This window comes from Ambystoma mexicanum, chromosome 10, assembly GCF_040938575.1.
Source record: "Ambystoma mexicanum isolate Mex_15411 chromosome 10, UKY_AmexF1_1, whole genome shotgun sequence".
Lineage (NCBI taxonomy): Eukaryota > Metazoa > Chordata > Amphibia > Caudata > Ambystomatidae > Ambystoma > Ambystoma mexicanum.
The window spans coordinates 976884685-976908231 of record NC_090932.1 but is presented as its reverse complement, the minus strand read 5'-3'; positions in this window follow the sequence as shown (position 1 = coordinate 976908231).

The following is a 23547-nucleotide window of genomic DNA, read 5'->3' as shown; positions in this document are numbered from 1 at the left end:
CTACCTTTTAGCAGAAAACAAATATGAACTAACTGAACGCCTAATATGTTGCAGTTACTGCACTACAAAATTAGACAACAACCACACTCCTTCACGTGCTGTTACAAATAATTTGGAATTGTTCCCACTACCAAAACTCCTGCAACAACTCAAACTGTATGAGAGCATCATAATTCAAACAGTTCACCCATTTCAAGCAATTATACGCCTTCATCCAAAAACAGCAAAATTACCTCCCTCTGACTTGGTGAAAGTCATTCGTGGCAAAGTAGTTTATTTGCCATTAGATCTAAAAGAAAATGTACACACTCTAGGAGTGCAACGTTCAATAGAGCATTCTTTAATAGTCTTGGTAAATGGTGTACCATCAAAAGACAAAATATTTTGGCAACAACTGGTGGATTTACATAAAGTTAGACAAGCATTGCAATATCTAAAAGACAATAATGAATACTACAAGGAAATAAATATTGAAGAAAGTTTAAGGGAAGCAACTGAAATAATTCAAGAGCCATCAGAAACTGGACAATTCGAACTTCTGGATCCTGCTAAAGTATCCACTCTTTTGGACCAGTACACAATTCATCCATTGCATTCCAATGAAGGCATAGATGATGCACTAGAAACTTACCAAATGCGACAAACCAAAGGTTCACCAATGAGTATATTTGAAAAAAGTATAGAAGCACGTGCTTTTCCACTGCTATTTCTTACTGGCAAAGGTGGAAGATACGATGATAGACCCACTCAGATTGGGGCATCAGAATACTGCTCATTACAAATGTATTTGCAAGATCCCAGATTTAGACAACATTTGGAATACATATTCCACCTACTCTATGAAAGTGAATTAGCAACGCTATGTTACGGAGTTGCACACATTTTGAAATCTGGAACCCACTTTCAAAATATGTCAACTATGCAGTTAATACAAAAAGTACAGGAAAAAGATGAGGTTTTATAATCAAGTATAACAAATGTGTTTGCAAACATGCGTGGTACAAAGGAATACTGGTTCCAACGGCACGAAGACGTGCGTTGTATGATAAGAAACCTTGGACCACCGACTTGGTCTGTTACACTAAGTTGTGCAGAATATGCATGGGAAGATGTACATGAGTTCTAACGCATAGCAAACAGCAACAAAAACAACATAGATATATTAACACCTGGAGAACTTTGCTCTCTAGATCCAGTTAATGTGTCAAGATATTTCCATCATCGTTTCATTGCCATGCTACACTTTATTTGCAATAAAACTGTTCCTCCCCTTGGAGAAGTGCAACACTTCATTTGGAGAAAAGAATATCAAGCGAGAGGAGCACCACATATTCACATGCTTTTATGGATCAAAGGTGCACCTAAATTTGGTTACGACAGTAATAGCACTGTTTTGCAGTTTATCCAAAAATATGTCACTTGCGAAATCCCTTCACAACAGACACATAGTGAGCTGCATGGGCAGATTTTACAATTTCAAAGACACAAATGTGGCAAATATTGTCGCCGCAAATACAAAAACAAAGGTAAATACTACACCAAATGCTGTTTTGGTTTCTCTAGAGCATTTACAGCAATAGGTGAAGTAAAAAACGTCATGTCTTCAGTTCAACATAGTGTTAAAGGTAAATCACCTAAGAACACGTATTAGATAAAAAGAACAGAAGAATCAAAATATATCAATGATTACAATGCAATCATTACCCTCTTATGGAATGCAAACATAGATGTGCAGTACATTGCAGACAATTCTACTGGTGTTGCACGATATGTTACAGCCTACTTAACAAAAGCAGAAAAAACAGAGCTTCAAGACCTCTGGGATGACCTAGCATCAGACAAAACACTATCACAGAAATTGTACCACCTAGGCATAAAAATGCTCTCTCATAGAGAATTTGGCACCTATGAAGCAGCAGATCGTTTAACCGGTACTGCTTTGTATGGAAAATCAGACAACATAGTATGGCTAAGTCTTGGTCCTGCTAAATCTAGAAAAAGAGTGCTGAAATCATATGAGGACATAGAACAATTGCTAGAAATGATCCCAACAGCCAAGACATTCTAAAAAAAACTATTTACTGGACACATACTATCCGAACAGGATTAGCACTTTGAAAAGCATGTGTCTATACCACATAGCTCAAAACTTTGCATACAAAAATATAAAACCGGATGAAAGCAAAGGTAGATATAGAGTGAACGATTGTGAAGGGAGCTTAGTGAAACTTACCAAACAAAGCTTAATTAATCATGTAAACTTATCATTAAAAACTCCTCAACAGAAAGAACTATATTACATGTCTCTGTTATAACTTTTTAAACCATGGAGAAAAGAGGAAGACATACTAGATAACTATGACTGCTATGAAGATGCGTTTAAAGCAAATGAAAGCGCTATCACTGAAGTGAACATTACGCAGTACAAAACAATGTTACACAATGAGCAGCAACAGGAAGAAGAACTTCAGGCCCAACTAGATAAGGACTCTTCCGACAGTAGTCAACCTTCTGTAACAGGAGGTCAAGAACCACTAGGACAACCACTTATAGCAAATGAGGCAGAAGTAGCTATGTCAGAAGTAGAAAACACCATGTACCAGTATCAAGAAGATACAGAAGACTTAACTGTACAACAAGCAAAACTTAAGAAAGATCAGTGCACCATTTTTGAATATGTAACAAAACAAATTGTACATGGTGTACAACATGAAAATAAAGAATGTACCTGCCAAAATTACAAGCCTATACTGCTGTACGTGAGTGGTGAAGCTGGATCAGGAAAAACATTCTTAATCAAAATCATTAGCAAGTTCCTTCAACAATTGACAAACAACAAACTGTCAGCTGTTGTAATGGCCCCCACAGGTTTAACTGCCTACAACAATGGCTGTGTCACTGTACACCGATTACTACTGCTTCCAGTAAAGCATCAAAATAAATTAGACTATTACAAACTTTCTGCAGAAGCTGCAATGGAAGTACGCAGAGTATTAAAACACATGAAAATGCTACTAATAGATGAAGTGAGCATGGTCTCCAACCTAATGTTGGCTTTGGTTCACCTCAGATTGCAAGAAGTACTTAAAAGTAACAACAAAGAACTCTTTGCATGGAAACACATTATCATTTTCGGAGATCTTCTACAATTGACACCAGTGAAAGGTGAACCTATTTTTAAAACCTTAGGCCACAAACTCTGCCGTAAAACTGTTGGCAACAGAGAACATTCGACAATCTGCAGATCTCACCTATGCCAACATCTTTAAAAGGATTAGAGTTGATGTACTATCGCAAGAAGCACACGCAGTATTGAAGAAATGGCACATTGATGCACTTTATGGCGATAATGCATGTACAACTGATGTTATGGAACAAATTGCGCACAAAAATGTCAATTGTATGGCCTTAATGCCAACTCTTGCAAGCTGTTTCAAATTCAATGAAAAAATGTTAAATAAAGAAATGCAACCAATAATTGAAATTAGCGCCACAGACAAACTAGACGTACATGGTATGACAGTACCCATGTGTGAGCAAGCCACAACAAGACTAAATGGTTTAGAAAATTCAATCTCTAACACAGCTGGGTTGGAAAAAATATTAAAAATATCCTTAAATTGAAGAGTAATGCTTAAATGTAATCTTGACGTCGAGCAAGGACTAGTTAATGGAGCACTGGGTACAGTTGTTGGCTTTAAATCATACCCACGTGACAGCAACATTCAGTTTGTCAATATTAGCTTTGATAAACTTTCAGAAGTGAAAAGGATAGGACACTCAATTGCTTGATTCCTTCTCTTCAAAGACATGTATGTTTGTAGAGAGCAATTTTCTCTAACTCTTGCATATGCATTTACCATTCATAAATCCCAAGGTCTTACCCTAGACAAAGCATTGATAGATATAGGAAACACAGGGCCTCATAACTAGTCCGGCAGTCACCGAGGTGGTAAAACCGCCTGGTTACCGCCGGACTTGTATTACCATTCCGCCTCCGTGATTCCCAGAATTACCGGGGCATTACAACCCCAGTTTTTCCGGGAATCACGGAGGCGGAATGGTGTTAATCCCCATTCGCATTGAGTCCTATGGGACTCAATGGGAATGGGGATCATGGAAACACCGGCAGCATCTCGTAATGCTGCTGGTGTCTCCTCGTCCGCCTGCAGGCGGGCGGTGTTAAACCCACCAGTCAGACCTGGCAGGAACATCACCTCCTGCCTGCAGGAGTTGTGATCGCCCGGCATGGAAACAACGGTGGCGGCGGGTTTACCGCCACCGTTGTTTCCATACCGGGCAATTTGTATTGAGGCCCACAGTCTTTAAAGAAGGCATTAGCTACGAAGCATTATCAAGCTTAAGTACACTTGACGATCTATTGCTAATGAACTTTGATGCATGTAAAGTCAAAGCTGATATTCCTTGCATTCTAGAATACAATGGACTGCGTTCACTGTACACCCCCCATCTGAAACAATATCCTGTTCCAGATAAAGTGAAATGTGGTAAAAGAAAACTAAATCAAACAGAAATGCAACAGAATCCAACAGCAAATCCCTCAAAGAAAACAAAAGAATCTAAAGCTTCATCAATTACCACAAACAAAGAAGAACCTATTAGGGAATGTAAACCAGGTACGTCTTCAAAGAAGGAACAGAAACTCCGAAAAATGCACTCAGATACAGAACTAGCTGGTCCATTCAAATTTGCAAATGAAACTGAGGTAAGTTGCTATGCAAATGTAGCAATGTATATTCTATTTCAATTGCCACCAATTGTTAACAATATTTACTTACACAGTACAGACCAATTGTGTTTGCAAATGTTAGTGCTTCATAGAAATGCAACAAACAATCCTGACAACACATACAGTGTTCATAGAATAAGGCAGGAATTGCACTACTGTGCTGGAATGGTGAGATTCACTATGAACTCACAAGAAGATCCACAAGAATTTCTAATGTACTTATTACTCGTATTGGAAAACAAAAGCATACTTGTAAATGAAATCTTCCAGATATCGTACATGTGGAAACATACATGCACTCTCTGTAACAATGTGATACAGGACCAAATCCCAAATGAGCGATTTGTGTATGTTTCCATACCTAATTGTGAATCCATTCCATTTCAGCAACTTGTACAGAATGCAAACCATGGCAGATTATGTACTATTTGCAATTCAGACAATCGCTCCACCTTACTGATACAACCACATAGTGCCTACATAATACTTATGATTCTACGTTATAATGCAGATGGTACCAAAAGCAACTGCAAACTGACTGGATTCACACATGGTCAAGTGTCACTTGGAAAGAAAACCTTTACAACAATTGGTATAAGCTGCCATGCAGGAGCTACAACCAATGCAGGTCACTACACTGCATACATTAAAATGAAATGTGGATGGTTTGAATGTAATGATAGCACCATTACTCTAAAGCAGAGATTGCCAGCTAATCTTACAAATGCATATTTAATCTTCTTAAAGTCAACATTTAATAAATAATGTGTACTTCAAGACTACCAAAAAATTATGGAAAAGTCTACAAACAGTTAGAATACGACAACAGGTATCTAACTGCCCAAGAGGATATAACAACGACACAAGTAAATGAATATCACAGAACTGTAAGAACAAATGTACAGTTCGAATACGCCTACAGGTGTCTAACTGTTGTTACAAATCGGCAGCAAGGCAAAAAACATAACATTAATCAGAAAGGTGAAGGAAACATTCAAAGGAAACAAGAAAGTAGTACCATAGCAAATAAAGTTTTTTTTTAATCCGACATGGATTTCTTTTCCCCAGACCTAAGGATTAGAAAAGCAAACACAGAAACTGAGCAGAATGCACAGTACACTGGTTTGTAAACTAAATATGAGGGTAAAAAAAGGTAAACTGTCTATTATGCAATGCAGTAAGTTTTCCTAAAATGCAAAGACTAACATACTTTTTTCATTTATCACAGAAATTAAAAAAGGATACTTCCGCCAAGTACTAAAGGCATTTAAAACATATATGGATTCTGAACAAAGCAAGGAGTAGGTATATTGGCAGTCATTTTGTACACATACGAACCTACACGTCTAATCTATGGTACTAATATGCTGCAGTGGCTGTAGGCTGGCCCTTGCATCTTGGTTGTGTAACCTATGACCTACGCTTTACGACCAAGGTACAAAGAGTATAGTTCCTACCCACAACCATCTCTGCATATCAAAACCATGGTCCTTGTAAATTAACTTCTTATAAGTTAACTTTTGGGACCATCGTCTGCAGCCATGCAGCCAAGACGCTAGGACGTGCACACAACTACCACATTACACCGCACCCATATTCACTTATAACCCCACGGCTTATGACTCCAGTCTTGGGTGCATGGCCTTCGGGCATGCAGGCAAGACTCTGGGTCCTGGGCAGAAACACCACAGCATAACGGAACCATTGTGCCTTGTAATTTCACTACAAACAAAGTTGGTTTTGGGAGCATGGCCTTTGGCCAGGCTGCCAAAATGCTACGCCCTCCCCATAACCATCTTAATGATGTTGCATAGTACAAGTGTACCTATAGCTGTGATATGCTGCAGTAGTTTGTAGCCACAGGCTACAGACGTGAGTCTGAGGCCATAGATTTATCAATGTATGGGTATACAGTACATAAAATCCATAGTTTCTTACAACTGCAGTGCTTATTATTTTGTTCAAATACTCTACATCCTGGCCACTACTACCACACCATATGACATCCATTGGGGCATATAACTACACTACGTACAAATATGCTTTTGGGGGCATGGCCTTCGGCCATGCACCCATGACTGCAGCCCCTCCCCACAGCCGCCTGAGTGATGCACTACCACACCATATCACACCCATTATGACTTGTAAGTACACTACATATAACTGTGCTGTTGGGTGCCTGGCCTGAGGCCATGCACTCATGAATGCAGACCCTCCCCACAGCCACCTGAGTGATGTTCAATACTAGGGGTGTCTCTGTAGCTGTAAAATGCTGCAGTGGTTGTGGGCAGGGCCTAAAATATTAGGTGGATGTCCATACATTCTAATATATGGATGTGAAGTAGCTTATAACTCCAGTGCTTAGAAGTCATGCACCCTAGACTATACCCACTCCCCACAACCATCTGATCAATAATGAATACTACAGGTGTTCCCATTGCTGTGACATGCTGCGGTGGCTGTGGGCAGGGCCTACAGGCTTGGAAGTATGGCGTCCGGCCTACGGCCATGCACCCAACATTATAGGCCCTGGCCACAATCACCGCAGCATATTACACCCATGGTTGCTTAAAAATCAGTAGCACACCCACAGAAGGAAACATTGTAAATGTAGCATGTACTGAATATGTACCCAAAACTCTGGGAGCTGGCCACACCTGCCAGATATATAATCGATTCCGTGGGTGTGAAGTATAAATGTTATACGCTGCAGTGGTTGTGGGCAGTGTGTACATGCTTGGGTGTATGGCATACAGCCCGCAACCAGGCACCCAAAAGTATACATCTTGGCCACAACCACCACACCAGATAAAACCCATGCTGGCTTGTAAATGAAGAGGGTATAACTTTGTTGTTGGGTGCAAAAGTGCAGGGTCTCCCCACAACCACCTCAGTAATGTGTGGAAGTTGGGGTTTTTCTATAGGTGTGGTATCCTTCAGTGCTTCTGGTCAGATGCTGCAGTCCTAGGTGTATGTCCATAGATATTACATGGTATGAGTGTGCAGTGGCTGGGACTTCCAGTGCTTAAAAGTTTGTTCGTGGGTGCATGGCCTTTGGCCATGCACCCAAGACGGCAAACACACTCCCCACAATCAGGCAATCAATACGCATTACTACGGTTGTATCCAAGGGTGCGACATGCTGCGGTGGTTGTGGCCAGGGCCTACAGTCTTGGAAGTAAGGCCTTCGGCCTTCTGCTGACGGCCATGCATCCAAGACTCTAGGCCCTGGCCACAACCATTGTAGCATGTCACACCCATGGCGGCGTACTAATGAATACAATACCCATAGGAAAAAGTAATGCAATTACGGCATGTTGTCAATTTCAATGTTCGCTAACACCACGCGTGTCGTTACACCAGTTACAAGTTCCCTGTGCACTGCATGGACTGAAATGCTACCGTTATTAGACCCCTCATTTTCTGTGCGTACAAGGTTGCCATAGAAAATACATCATGAAGACCGACCGCCAGAACAAATGCATTCATCACCCAAGTCTTACTGTCTGAACCTTTCCCAACGCTCTGTGACACAGCAAAAGAGTTTTATGAATATAGCATGTTTGCGCTGGTTGTCGCTTCGCTATCGGCGGATCCAAGATGTCGGGCGCATCCAAACAATCTGACGCAGAAGACGTCTCGCTGCAGCCAATCGGCAGAGACGTTGCGTGTCCGCGGTCATGATGCCAGCCCCTTAGCCAATCAGTATCTTGTCCGTGGACCGAACAGGGAAGTGTGACCGCGAAGCAGACATAGATATCACTAATTTTTTTACGCCTACTTTTTGGTCATTTTAATGAAAAGTACTGCACGGCAGGTCACCAAATTTACAAAAGCACACTTTCTGGGCAAGGCCCTGACCCTGCCGCAAATTTGGTGAAAATCCGTCCTGGGGTTTGACCTGTAGCCATGCGCAAAGTTTTTCCCCATTTCAGTCTATGGGAAAAACAGAAGTTTAGGGACCCCCTCTATAGCTTTGCCCCCCCTGGACCAAACCTCACCAAACTTCAGAAAAAGATTCAGAGTGACCCATATACTTTTTTTTGCAAAGTTTGGTGAGGATTCGTCCAGGGGGAGCGAAGTTATAAGCCACCCAAAAAGTGTTCTTCCTATGGACACAACAACTTAACCATAGCTACACTGGCAAATGCTAGAATGTATCTCTATGCCAGTAATGGCATAGCAGATGAATACTGATGGTCTGGAGGGTTACCCGGAGCAATTCCAGAGGTTAGGATTAATTGTAAACCTTCCAGCATCACCTCTTTTGTTTTGCTGTAGTCACCCTGAGTGGGATGGATATGCCCAGACATGGTACCTGTGCCTGCTGGCCCTAGATACCCAAGCGACTGCTCACTGATGAGGCTAAACAAGGCAAAAACATGTCTGGGGGTGCTTGTTGGTCTTGTGCTGAAGGGATGTGACCAAGCAGTTCAGGCTAGCCTGACCTTTTTGGGGTGGGACTATTCCAATTTTCATATTGCCTGTCACCTTTCTGTAATGGCTTTGCAGGTGAAGAACAATGGTCTGAAGGGTTGCCCAGAGTGATGACAGAGGTTAAGTTTAATTCTAAACCTTCCAGCCATTATCTCTTTTGTTTTGCTGTAATCACCTCGAGTGGAATGAGTATATCCAGACGTGGGTCCCACCCCTGCTGTGGCTGGAGAAGCAAGGTACTCCTCACTGATGTGGGCCAACAAGGCCAAAATATGTCTGGGGATGCTCATTGGTCTTGCATAGAAGGGCTGTGAAAAAACTGTTCCGGCAGGACTCTCCCTTTTGAGGTGGGACCAATCCAGATTTTCATGTGGTCTTTCTCCATTTGTAATGGCTTTTAAAGGTGAAGAACAATGGTCTGGACAATTTCCTAGAGCAATCCCAGAGATTACAATTAATTCTAAACCTTCCAGCCAGCAACTCTTTAGTTTTAAGGAGGCTCCACCTCAACGTTTTTAGATGTATACACTGAGAAAGTCATCATCCACCTTCATCATCAAAGACTTTAAATCAAAATTAAAACTCCTTTTAACAAAGGGATTTGCATATACTGATGCTCCGTGTTCACTTTCTGGCTCACTTAGTCATGAAGTTGAAACAGAACCTGACCACCTATATAATGCAAGCGCAGAGGAAAACAAATAAAAAAAAAAAACCTTTGCACACCTGCCCGCCTGGTAGACACAGACTTTATCAGATGTGTCCCTTCTTGTAGGAAGGAAAGAGAGGTGAACGAGAAAAAGAAAAAAGACAACAACCATGAAGGTTCAAGAGGAACTCCTTCCAAAGTGATGAGAGTAGAGTTTACCCAACTGCAAGAGTTGGAGGATAATTGATTAGGAGAAGCAGAAGGAGAGGAGAATAAATCATCAATGAAGACATCAGTCTAAGGGAATTAATCCTAGACTATGACAAAGACTTCTCAGAACAAATGAAGCCACCATAGTCTTGATCAGACGCAGATGATCAGTATACTTATAGTGCACCCATATTAACTAACAAACTTATTTGGTTTGCAAACACAGTATGACCAAGAAGATAGGTATGTAATTAAGGATATTTTAGATACACCACAGCTTGTTCTACAATACATCCCTTTGCTTAAATCATTAAATAAACAAATGAGTCCTACTTTAATAACACCAACCAAAAGGAAATCGGTTAATATCTAGATAGAGATATAAATTAGGCAATCCACCATAGATCCCCTTCCTGCTAAATGCCAGTGACCGCCAGAAACTCTGGTCATCACAACTGCTGCAAGGTGTGCTACATAAGCATCTACCATGTGTTAAATCATGTTAAGTCACAAACACACCTTGACTATTGAAGTGGAAAGATAGCTACACCAGCATCTTACAATATATGAATTGCCAATGCTACTAGACTGATGGTGAGGACAAATGGAGTGAAGTGGAATGAGATTCATCTGGTCCTAAAGGATATTCCTGAGGGAGTAAGTGCAAATGGAAATACCATTGTGCAGGAAGTACAATTAACACCAAATGCTACTATGAAACCAACAACAGCCTCAATGCTGCCAACACAGTAGCTGCTAGACAGCCAAAATGCAGTTGTCCTTATACAGTAGTCATGTTTCATAGTTACTGGTTGCAAGCCTGAAACACAGTCAATCATAAAAAAGAATTCCATTAATGGGGAATACTTCTTTGGCAAATATTTCTAAGGTCTTATAAGAGGCAAAGACAGAGCATAACACATTTAAAACACTGGCCAATTTAGCCAGAAGGTCTTCCCAACATTGTACTCAAGTTTTACCCAACAAACCTACCTGGGCATTAAACTGCCGAATCACTATAGACACAATGACAGCAGTCCTACTGAAAAGGACAATACCATCAAGCCACTTTACTGCATCAAAAAAGGGCAGAGCAGCACAAAAGCCATGCCATGCAACACAATGTCCACACAAATACCTTTCCTGCAGCGAGAAGGATTGCAGCCTTTCCCCATATGATATGATATGTTATATTTTATTTGTATCACGCTCGTACACAAGTGATTCAGAGCATGACTAGGCATGGGAGGGGAACAGGGGAGAACAAAACACAACAACAATCGTACTAGGCCCAGTGACATTGAGAACGCGCAAGTGCATTGGAAACGGAAAAAGGAAAAAGTGCATGTAAGAGGGAGAGTGGAAAGTGCATAGCAGAGGAGAGCAGATAAATAATGATACATCAAAATAAATAGAAATGGAGGCAATAAACAGTGGTAGTGCAGCCAACAAGTGGCAAGTGCTGTGTTTATGGCAGCAGATTGGGTAATTCAGATAAGTGCAGAAAATGAAGAAAAATGGGGTGGGGCTGTATGGGTACAGCTACAGTCCCCAGTGCAAGGAGTGGCCAGGAGACAGTGCAGGCGGGGGCAGGGTGAGCAGGTACCTGGGCCCAGGGGACAGAGGGTGGCCAGGTGCACAGTGACAGGAGAGAGCAGATCAGCAGGGGAGAGGGGGAGTGCAGGCAGAAGCAAAGAGGAAGGTTTTGAGGTTCTTCCGGAACCGGAGATGGTTCTCCTCATGTTTTAGATTGGCGGGGAGGCTGTTCCAGAGGGAGGCCCCAGTCGAAAGATAGAGATCTACCCCCAGCTTGTTTCTTTGAAAAACGATTGACCCGGAGGGAGTTAGAGGTAGAAGAGCAGGAGCTCGAGAGGGGAGGAATTTGCGGAGGGATAGCTGAAATTATTTTGGGCCCAGGCCCCAGAAAGCATTGTGGACAATGCAGAGGGTTTTGAATTTAATCATTGCATCCACTGGGAGCCAATGGAAATATTTCACGGCTGGAGAGATACGATCCCAGGGCTTGAGGCCAAGGACAAGTCTTGCAGTCCTGTTCTGGATAAGTTGCAGAGGGCGGAGAGTAGAGGCAGCTAGATTTAGAAAGAGGCTGTTACAATAGTCCAACCTAGAGAGAACCAGAGCTTGGGAGACAGTGAGATTCTGAGGGAAGGAGAGGAAAGGCAGAGTACCTCTGAGGAGGTGCAATAGGAAGTTTGACTTTTTAGAGACCTCAGAGATATGGGCGGAGAAGGAAAGTGTGGAGTCAAAGATGACACCAAGGTTCTTATCCTCCCAGGTAGGGGTAGGAGGAGTGCCAAGAAAGGCCAGCCAGAGGGTGAGGGAGAAGGATGGAGATGGTGTGCCGATGAGGAGGATCTCAGTCTTGTTGGCATTCAGACAAAGATCATTGGCGTCACAGGAATCTTGAATGGCAGTTAGGCATTCAGAGAAGAGAGAGGGAGAGGAGGTGGCTGAGGGCAGCTGGAAAATGAGTTGAGTGTTATCAACGTAGCTCTGGAAATTTGAGCAGAAACGGATGGGAGGGTATAAGCACAGAGAATTGGGTGTTAGACAGTGTCAGCTAGGTACCGTTTAGAGTTCCAAACATCTCCATGCACATTAACACCAAGAAAGAATCAACCAAATCAGAAAATCAACAACTTGTAAATGAAGACTCAAATGGGAAGCATTGATGGGGCCCCTCTTTGCAACGGTAGTTTGGGAATTTACTCGCGTTTTTCCTGAAATATACAAATTATGGGCCCTTGGGACCAGTCTTAAACATTCAAGCAGCCAAAAAACTAATAAAGCCTTACACATTCAGGATAACAGCCTTGCAGGAGACCATAATGCTGTTAAATTTGGATACCACATGGCAACTCTGGAAAGGAGAGATGCATACTTTCATATTTTCACGATGGAGAGCAGGGGTATGTTGAAATGGTGAGCCATGGGATGCAGTTTCCTGTTCCAGAGGCATTGAAAGCAACTAGGATTCAAGGAAAGCCACAAACACGACCAGTTACAATAATTTCCTTTTGGTATAATATAGGTCCCAAGTGTACTCATAGATCTCCTCTCAGTAGTAGCTATGAATGTATGAAAACAAAGCATACCCCTCTATCCACATCTAGGTGACTGGATGATAATACAGAACAGTGACAAGCAGTGTTTCCAAACCACTCGGAAAACAAAATGTCTCCTCCATTAGTTGGGGATGTTCATGAGGCCAAATCAAGTCTCCCCCCATAAAAAAAATAAAAAAAACACACACACTTAGATAGGGGTAGGATTTGATACAGACAGAGGTAGGAGATACCCTTCCAAAAAAAGAATACAGACTTTTCAGGTATTAGTACACTTTATCGGCCATCAATGTCAATCACAGCAAGGAAAGTCATGAAAACTACTAGGAATGATGGCGTCCTGCATTTATTTTCCGAGAGGATCACATTAGGCGTCACATGAGACAATTTCAAGAGTGGCTCCATTCCAAATGGTCACAAACCAGAGGGTACTTAGACGATCTAATGGGAGTGACAAAAGAACGTTTGTGGTAGTACTGCATTGAAAGAACATCACAATCATTTAAAAATACAAACTTTCTCAAATCCCTCTGTGAAAAGTGCTGATGACACCAGATGTCACCGCCAATACCTGGGTGAACACCTTCCATCGCTAACAATCCAAGGGAGGTGGAAAAAACAGGAGACACGCTTATACATCAACATCTTGGAGCTCATAGCAGTGCAGAAAGCATTGACATGTTTTTAGGCACAGATTCACAATCTGAGTCTACTCATAAAAACAAAAAACACAAGAACAATGATCTGTTTAAACAATCCGGTGGAAACACACACCCCAAGACTGTCTGAAGGAAATGTGCCATTGGTTTACTTGGGGAAGCAAATGGTTGCGTGCCTAAGATGTTCATGAGTGGGAAAATGTGTGGTGGACAGTTTCAGAAGAAACAGCCAACAGTAACACAAGTGGGTGATCAAAACAAAGGCACTGAATCCCATTATTATCCAGGTTCCACACTCCCAAATAGACCCATGTTCGACAAGTAACACAACAAATGTCCAAAGCTTCATTTACAGGAATTCTAGAGTGGGGTCTTTAGGAAATGAACTGTGTAGAGTAAAGGGGGGTGCAGGGGTTTTGAATATCAACCATCTGTGCCCTGCGCTGAGGAAATGGATGTCAGCTGCTCCGTGGAGTAACAGAGTGGAACCCCCTACTCCGGTGAATGATAAAGCGTGTTCTGGGCTCAGGTGAACCCTACTCCAATTATAATGCAGTGCCAAAAGGTCAATAAAGATTCACACTCAAAAGTTGTGAGAAAAAATAATGTATTCAAATGCCCTTTATGAGACACGTGTTTCGGCGACACACTCGCCTTTTTCAATCAGGGCTGGTAGATTGCAGTGTTAAAAAGTGACAATAATAATAAATCAAATTTCAGTTTACAAAGGTGCACACCAACGAATCATCATTTGATTAGGTTAAGCATGACAACAGTTGAAAAGACAGTCAAAAATCACATAGGTTTTTTTCCCAAATTTGCAGAAAAAGTGTATCACAGAAATACAGGGGAGGGGTGAGGGGAGGATTGATGCCGGTGAAAGAGAAAATTATAAAAGACAGTGAAAAAAAAGGAAAAAATATAATGTATTAGTCTACGAAATATAGTGTGTTATCTCTGTCAATGGCTATTGCCTCATAAATGCCTGCTGAAAGTGATATTTACATTAGCTGATCGAGTTACAGGTAAGTACCAGAGTTACTCAGTACTAGGTGTCATGGTTGGTCTACAAAGAATTTTTTGTGCGTGAGTTACAAAAAACTTTCTCTTGAGATTGTGTGATGTTGTACATCAGGAAGTATATTCCCCATTACGTCATTGCATTACATTAAAAGGCGGTAGGTAGCCCAGATTTCTTATTATTGAGCAAGCATGATCTGGTATTTCTATGTAAGTCTTTTTTTTTACGCTAAAACCCCATACAAATCATCCATATGCATATGTAATTCTTAATTGGTGTGGGTATTTTTTCAAAACTATATATCACAGATAACAACGTCATATATATGGCAATGTTTATAATGTGGCATCTCCCGAATATAACAGTCAGAATAGGATAAATGTCTGCTTATCTCATAAAGCGTACAGGTGCATCAGATATTAAGCAAGCAGTGCATCTAGCTGCATTGTGTGTCTTCACGGATCATAAGAATATTTACAAGTACGTTAGAGTGCGGCGTGTGGCGAGTAAGCCGATTGAATAGAGATGTGCTTCGGCGTGTGGCGAGTAAGCCGATTGAATAGAGATGTGCGTGCTGATGTGAAGGACTTAGGGTTTACCTCGCAAGAGGTGATTCCCATCTCAAGCGTCGGCATCTGCAACAGAGATTCAGACGCTGCGCCTCAGATTTGTGATGTAGGTCGGTAACCATGGCAACCAAAGTCCTACTTCACTTGTTATTGCTGCCTGCTTGGAAGCAGAGCGCCATGTTTGAGAGTCAGATTACCAGTTGTAAATACAAAGTAAAGCGTGGTTATCACTGATTATAGGCAGCAATTAGGAAGTGTCATACGCTATTTTTTAAAATTGAAATAAAAATAAAAATAAAAAATAGTAAATGTAAATAGTAGTAGTAAGCAGGTGGCAAAGATGTCATATATCTACCATCGTATATACTTAGCTAAATTCTGCATACAGAGAAGATGTAGGTCGGTAACCATGGCAACCAAAGTCCTACTTCACTTGTTATTGCTGCCTGCTTGGAAGCAGAGCGCCATGTTTGAGAGTCAGATTACCAGTTGTAAATACAAAGTAAAGCGTGGTTATCACTGATTATAGGCTGCAATTAGGAAGTGTCATACGCTATTTTTTAAAATTGAAATAAAAATAAAAATAAAAAATAGCAAATGTAAATAGTAGTAGTAAGCAGGTGGCAAAGATGTCATATATCTACCATCGTATATACTTAGCTAAATTCTGCATACAGAGAAGAAAATAACAGAGTCTAAAATGTGTATTGGCGATATTTCCTGGAAAATGGTAAAGGCGTTTGACAGCCAGCGCTCCATTTGTATGGTGAAAATTTAGTTTGAGTGATGTTTAAGGCTAAAGTAATAGATGACAGCAGTGCATAGTTACTTAGGTCTCTGGGCTTCCTATAAAGGCACGCTTCTACATTAGAGGATCTAGTGTAATCTCCTCATAGGAACACTCCCATCTCATTGTCAGAGTTTAAACCCACACGGATGACTCTGAAATGACATATGGTTCGGGCTTCTTGCTGTCTTAAACGTAATTCCTGATTGCCCCCTCGTATAATGACAATGATGTGTTATTTATGTAGAGCCTTAATCCAAAGCACTTTACAGAGCACATATTTACATACAATATCACCCAACCGAAATTGGTACTCATTTATCCACCTCAGAAGGATGAAAGGCTGAGTTGGCCTTGCCGGGATTCGAACCTGCAGATCACATTCAGATCACAGCAGCGAGTGCTCAACCCACTGAGCTATTTTACCAGCCTGGTAAGATAGGTACCGGTATACCAGGGCGTATTCTGCTTAGTCCAATACATTTAATATTGCATTTATCGTCCATTTGGTGGTGTAATTGCCAGTGTACTGCAAGAGGCAGTGTGGAGTCTTGGCTGCCTATTGTGGAAAGATGTTCTCGTACCCGAGTCCTTAGTAGAAGAACAATATCCCGAAAGGCGAATTTATTAGAGCCCATCGCAATTGTACTGAGACCAAGATTTTTGAACAAGAATGCTGAATACTTTACAACAGATTTAAAGAACGAGGATACAAGGCCAGATACATCAAACTAGCATCTGAAAAAGCACACTATAAAACCAGAGAGTCCACTTTGGTACCTAAAAATCGAGGCTCAGAGAAAAATCCTGAAACAGTAACATTCATTACTACCTATTGCAGTAATAATGGAACCTTACATGCAATACTACGAAAAAACTGGCACCTCCTTAAATTAGATGAACATATATGCTAGTTAATTAACAATCAGTTTACAATTATCTATCAGAGAGCCAGGACCCTCAAATCTAACATCAGTCCATCCATGCTGCCGGAAGAAGATAAATCTCAAGGACCAACATGGTTACAAACAACAACCTCACGATTTCGAAAATGTGGGATATGCACAATGTGCAAACATGCACATGATCCGACTACCAAATTTACGGACAGCTTTGGCACATCAACTAATATCAAAGACAGCAAAAACTGTAATTCGAAATTTGTTGTGTACTCAATCATCTGTATATTTTGTAAAAGAATATACATTGGATGCACTATACGTCAACTAAGGACTTGGGTACGAGAACATCTTTCCACAATAGGCAGCCAAGACTCCACACTGCCTCTTGCAGTACACTGGCAATTACACCACCAACTGGACGATAAATGCAATATTAAATTTACTAGCCACACGCCGCACTCTAACACAGTGCCGCGCTAGTGACGCCGATATCTGTTAACGTACTTGTAAATATTCTTGTAAATAGGGTGGGCTTCCAGCAGGCTTAAGGGCTTACCTAAAAAGTGTGTGTCTCATGCTTCAAGCGTCGGTTCTGTGGATAGCCGCGCTGGGGTTTCGTACTTATTATTAAGCCTAAGGCATCTATGTACTTAGTCCTACCTTTCTTTCTTTCTTCACAAATTGTAACGTGGGGGGCGGCCATACTTAGGGCTGTGTATAGCCTTTAAGCCCTATGGAAGCCCACCCTAGATATTGGCATCTTATAATTTGTCCCGCTCAAACAGTAGCACCCAGTAATGCATGCCATTGTTAGTTTAAATGAATACATCATAACAGGAGAAATAAAAGGACTGGCACAGAAAAAAGGTGTAAGCACACCCAAACAAAATGCTTTCATTGCAAAACAAGCACAGAAAACAGCCTCAGAAAGTAGGTACCGTGTGAACCTACACATGCATTGGACTATTAATAGAAACACTGAAGTTCTGGGCTACTAGTGTGGTAAACATGACTGCTGTCCCCCGCAGCCCCCTTTCCTGGTGAAATCAAAACTGCACCACACTATTTCACAAAAAAACATGTTAGGTAATAGAATAACCAGGGGACCAATATGGGCTACTCTTTCAGGCCACATACGGTTGGAGTGGTGTTGGTATTTAAGTAGAAGTCCAACTGATCGCAAAAGTAAAGTTAAGAACAAGAAAGACAAAAGCAAATCTAAACTAGTGAAGGTAGCAAAAGGAACGTAAACATGTATGGAATCCAATACATGGGTAGAGAGAATCCCCAAAATGCAATTCTGCCCTAATAATAGCTAGGGTTCCCTGTTTTAAGGGTTTATTTTTATTTACTTGCACGGTGAGTTTCCAGAGTTTTCAAAAAAATGTAATAATCTGTGTTTATCATTGTTTTCCTGTTTCCCCCTTCAAAAAATCATGGATAACTGTTTTTTCCAGAGGAAACGCACAAGTATTCTTTTACTGTTTCATCGCGTGCATAAGTAGGGTAATGGGCCTCATTACGAGTTTGACGGTCTGGATACAATGGTACCGGTAAGCCTGCCGGTACTGTTATATCCGGACGGGCAAAATCTGAATTGTACTCACAGGTGCCTTTCATTCCACCAGGTCTGACCTGGAGGAATGAAAGGCACCCACGAGCACAGCATTTCGGATGCACAGGCACCATTGATAACGGTGCTTGTGCATCTGGCATCCCCATTTTCTTTGATCCCTACGGGCTCAATGGGAATGGGGAAGAATTGTTTCCGGCGCCCAGGAATGTGCAAATACCAGGTCCGACAAGGCCGTAATGACCCGTAGTTGCCCATTTCTGTGTGCCAGAAACAATTCAACTCTGGCAGCATCCGTGCCTGTTTTACAGGCACGTCTACCGCAAGGGAATGCTTCTAAGAGCAAGATGTTATGAACACTTTCCGGAGAATAAAGATGAATGTCTTAATCCAGTAATATCTAACATTTCTACAAGTCAGAATTATTGTAGTAAATGATGCAATGCTTTTTAAGGGACTTGCTGACCATCATTAACCTTTCTTGTCTTCCCATGAAGACTTTGTTTTGTGAAAACTACCTTTCCACATTGTAGCGACTTTTTTTTTTTTAGTAGATAAGACGTAGTATGATAAAAGGATTTGCCCGGGAACACTCCCTTTGGTGGATATAAGGTTTATTTTGGGTGCTCTACATTACCAAAGAAGGTTGGGAGGTGACCGTGAAACTGTGGCCTCATGCGAGCATCGTGCATGGAAGCCTCACACAGATTGTCTTTTAAAACCAACAGGCAGCTGCCACTTTGCAGCTCTCCTCCAGACAGATACGCACACACACAGGGGGTCGTTTGCCACAAACAGAGACATTGAAAAATCCATGTTAAACAATTCTATGTAAATACAAATATTTGTCAGTGGTCAAAGGCTATTTTGAGGAATTTTAGCCAATTTTAAGACATCAATTTGCAACCAATAAAATGTCTCAAATGTGTCTACAATGCCTCAAAATAGCTCTGACCACATACAACTTCAAATATTTTTTTTCCTATTAAGAAACCAATGTATCATTGAATGTGCAGTGTTTTAGAATAACGTCAGGGGACAGGAGAGGAAGCAATGGGAGAAAGCAAACAACATATATGGGGTAGAGTAGGGCCCTTTCCCTATTGTCTGCTAAGCCCCCTCTCTAGCCACCCCGTCATCCCCAAAATCCCCCATCCATGCTCACACTAAGGCACCACTGGGATGGGGGAAACAGTATTTTTAAGTTTAAACCAAGGAGGCATTGTTTCTTATCGGGGTGTTTTTCCGCTGTTTATCGGATTTCACTGAAAACAGAAAAGCCTAATAATAGCTAATAATGGTGTTGGCACATTGAAAGACTGCCTGAACAATTGCCTTTGTTTTGAAAGCATACTGTCACAAATGGCTGCACATAGGTAAGTGCAAACATGGGGTGCAAGAGTGGCTGGCAGTACGAGGGTCAACTGCTTTACCCCAGGCACCACAAAATTAAAGGATCTCAGACACAAATAACCAGACAGACTCAAAGAAAATGCCAAAATACTACTTTATTACCATCTCAAATAAAGTAGAGAAGCCCTGTGAACAAACAGATTCCAGCTCACTCACTCTCATCTACATTTCAATTAAACAAAGGCTTTATACCTCGATGTACATCAGATATGACATCATCCTATGTGGAAAACAGTAAAAACCTATTGAAAGGAAAGATTGGTTAAGGGAACATATATACCTATACTTAATTTAGATGTCAGTAACATAATTGGCTGCTCCCTATCAGGTGGCACGCCTTGAGCTACCTCTTACTACGTGTAATACAAATAAATATTACAGGATACAAGGATTGGCTTATGCAACAATATATGGGCTACATAGGCCCTCATGATTGGTTGGCCTTCCCTCCCAAACTTGGACATTCAGCTCGTTAGATGCAAGTAAGCAAAACTAAACTCAGGTATGGGAACAACATCAGACCACTGCCCACTTGGTCAATTAGCTTACCATCTCTCATCAGTTAGGCGCTAGGCCGATGCTTCTTCTCTGTAATTGACCTTGTGACTTTTCTCTTTTTTGGGACTTTTAAGGGAGCGTAGGTACATTGCTACCTTCAGTTTGAGCTTAATGAATAGGCCTTGTTTTCGAATGTTGCACCACGTGTGTGGAGATCACGATTTTATCCATTACAAACTTTTATTTAGTGCTATTTAATTCAATTAACCTGAGTGAATGTACTCTGGAGATTTGACTGCTCTGTCTTGCATATGCTTTCTGCATCTTTAATTTTTCTTTAAACAATCTTTAATTGTGGCGCACAACATCGGGAAGTGTCTCCGAATTGCCTCTTTGCCTGGCTCTCTGCCTGTGGTCGCTTTGCTGGGACAATAACTGTTTAATGACTTGCATAAGGACTCTATCACGGTACTTAAATGTTACCCCAATATCACAGGAAAATAAAGATTTACTTATGGATTGGTAAATACTAGCTCCTAATATACTGTGTTTATTTTCTCTAGTTTTATAGTGTTAATACACTAAACACAAGTTAAGCTCCGCCCCCCGAGGCGTGATGACATAAAAGTGAGCCCGTGCGCGCACCAGTGCCCCCCCCCAATCGGGAAGTAACTCGGAAGTGCCTCTTTGCCTGGCACTCTGCCTATGGACCGCTTTGCTGTGAACAATACCTGTTTAAGGACTTGCATAAGGAATCTATCACAGTACTTCAATATCACCCCAACATCACAGGAAAATAAGGATTTACTTATGGATGGGTAAATACTAGCTCCTAATATACTGTGTTTCTTTTCTCTAGTGTTATAGTGTTAATACACTCAACACAAGTTAAGCTCCGCCCCCGAGGTGTGACGACATAAAAGTGAGCCCGTGCGCGCACCACCGGGAAGTACCTCAGAAGTGCCTCTTTGCCTCTTGGCCTCTGCTCATCGGAGGGGCGGCACTACCGAGGTTGTGTGGGTGGGTGTGATTGTGCTGCTGAAAAATTCCTTCTACCTTTCCCAATTTAAAATTGGGGATGCCACATGGAAACTTGGCCAAACAAAAGCCAGTAACTCAAAAAGCGCAATCGGCAAATGTAAGAAAGCAGCATTTGAATCGAACCTGCTCAACACCAAATGAATCACGATCAAGTAAGTCATCACGGTTTGATCTCAAGGACATGGTAATGTCCGGCATTTGAAAATATTGTAAAGACATTCCATTAACTGCCCAAAATGATGATGTGCTAAATACAGAGGTGGTATCAGAAGCTTTATGTCCAAGAACTATTTTAAAAAGCTCAAGAGCTCTCAGTGATGTAAACCTGCATTTGAATGCTGGTACTTGTGTAGAAAACAAAATGTTGCCAGCACAAGTTGTTTCGTGTGGGAGGTCTGAGGGGGAAGGATTGATCTGTGGAAAACAGAAATCCATGTCGGATAGCATGTTGTTAGAAAATGTACCGACGACCGCACAGCAAAACGAAATCATGGGGGAAGCAATTTCAATTGTATCTGTTGTGGCGGTAATAGATTTAAATTCGAATAATTCTCGTTTCTCACCGCAATTGTTATCTAACAATCTTTCCACATCACCAATCATGTTTTCGGACACGCAGCAAAATTACTGGGTTGTGAAGGTGCCATATTGTGCTTCTACTCCTCGAAGACCAAACACGTTGCAAGGATCTCCTAGTGAACCCACTTTTCCAAATAGAACGGAAGTGGACATCAACTTGGCAGAAATCGCACTAAACACGATGCATTTGTCGCTTCATACTTTATCCAAATTGTTTGAAACTATAAATGATAAACTCAATGAGCAAGCCAGACAAATTGAGAAATTATTAACATGGCAAAATAATTCAATGAGCATGCTACAGTGCAAAATGGGAAAACCGGAGACACAAGCTAAAGCACAACCCGAGTGTGTAACAGCCTACTCTCAAACGTCTTTTTGCTTAGAAGCACAAGGGGCATCTACAACCCAAAAACATGTAGAAGAAACACAAAGAACAAAAACAACAAAATTAAAAAACCTGGCTAATTCCCTGCCGATGATTAAGAAAATCATTTGTGAACAAGGATTGAGTAATAAACAAGTATGCAGCAAAAATGCTGAGCGTGAAATACAGGGCTCAGATGGAAAAGCCCCCAAAACTGCTTACACTATTTTTACGATTAACCATAAAAATAAGAATAAAAAAGCATCCACAAGTGTTGCTATTCAAGCCAAATTACAAAAGAATCAAAAGGACGCTAAAAAGATCAATAATACAACATCAAAGCAGTTCTTCAAATGTATAAATATACCAAATAAAAGTGTAGTGATAGCGGCAAATGCTGTTAGCAAGACATACCAACTTCAGACACTAAACAAAGGGTTGAATTGTTCGCTTGAGACAACTAACCCAATAACTCCATGTGCTCCTTTGGATGATTTAATAAGGGCGGTTTCTGCTCAAAGGAATGTGAAAAAGCCAGACCATAATAAAGATAAGGTAGATAAGTTGAAATCAACAAAAGTAGTGAGCGGAGGTCACTTAGAACAGAATGACAAAGAAATCCACTATCAAGAAATCAGGAAAGCGGTTGACGCCTATATGGCTGGACAACCCCTGCTGTCTATTTTGGGGAGGAGTAGTAAAAGTGCTCAGGTGGGAAAGATTAACTGTTCGGATACATGTAAGACAGGCTGCATGTTAGCCGCACAAAATGAATCAGTACATGTCATTTCAGAGTTGAACAACATACCAAATGACACCCAGTGAGAGCAGACAAAATGCATGCGATATAACCAAGAAGGGTCAATATTCACAGAACATGCCACCTGCAATTAGTGGGGCCTCATCGTTGGCCCTGGAAAAGAACCGGATGTTATTGCCTGAAGTTGCTCCAGAAATCATGCAAATAATTAAATTAGCTTTAAATAAAGAGTCAAACCTAGCAATC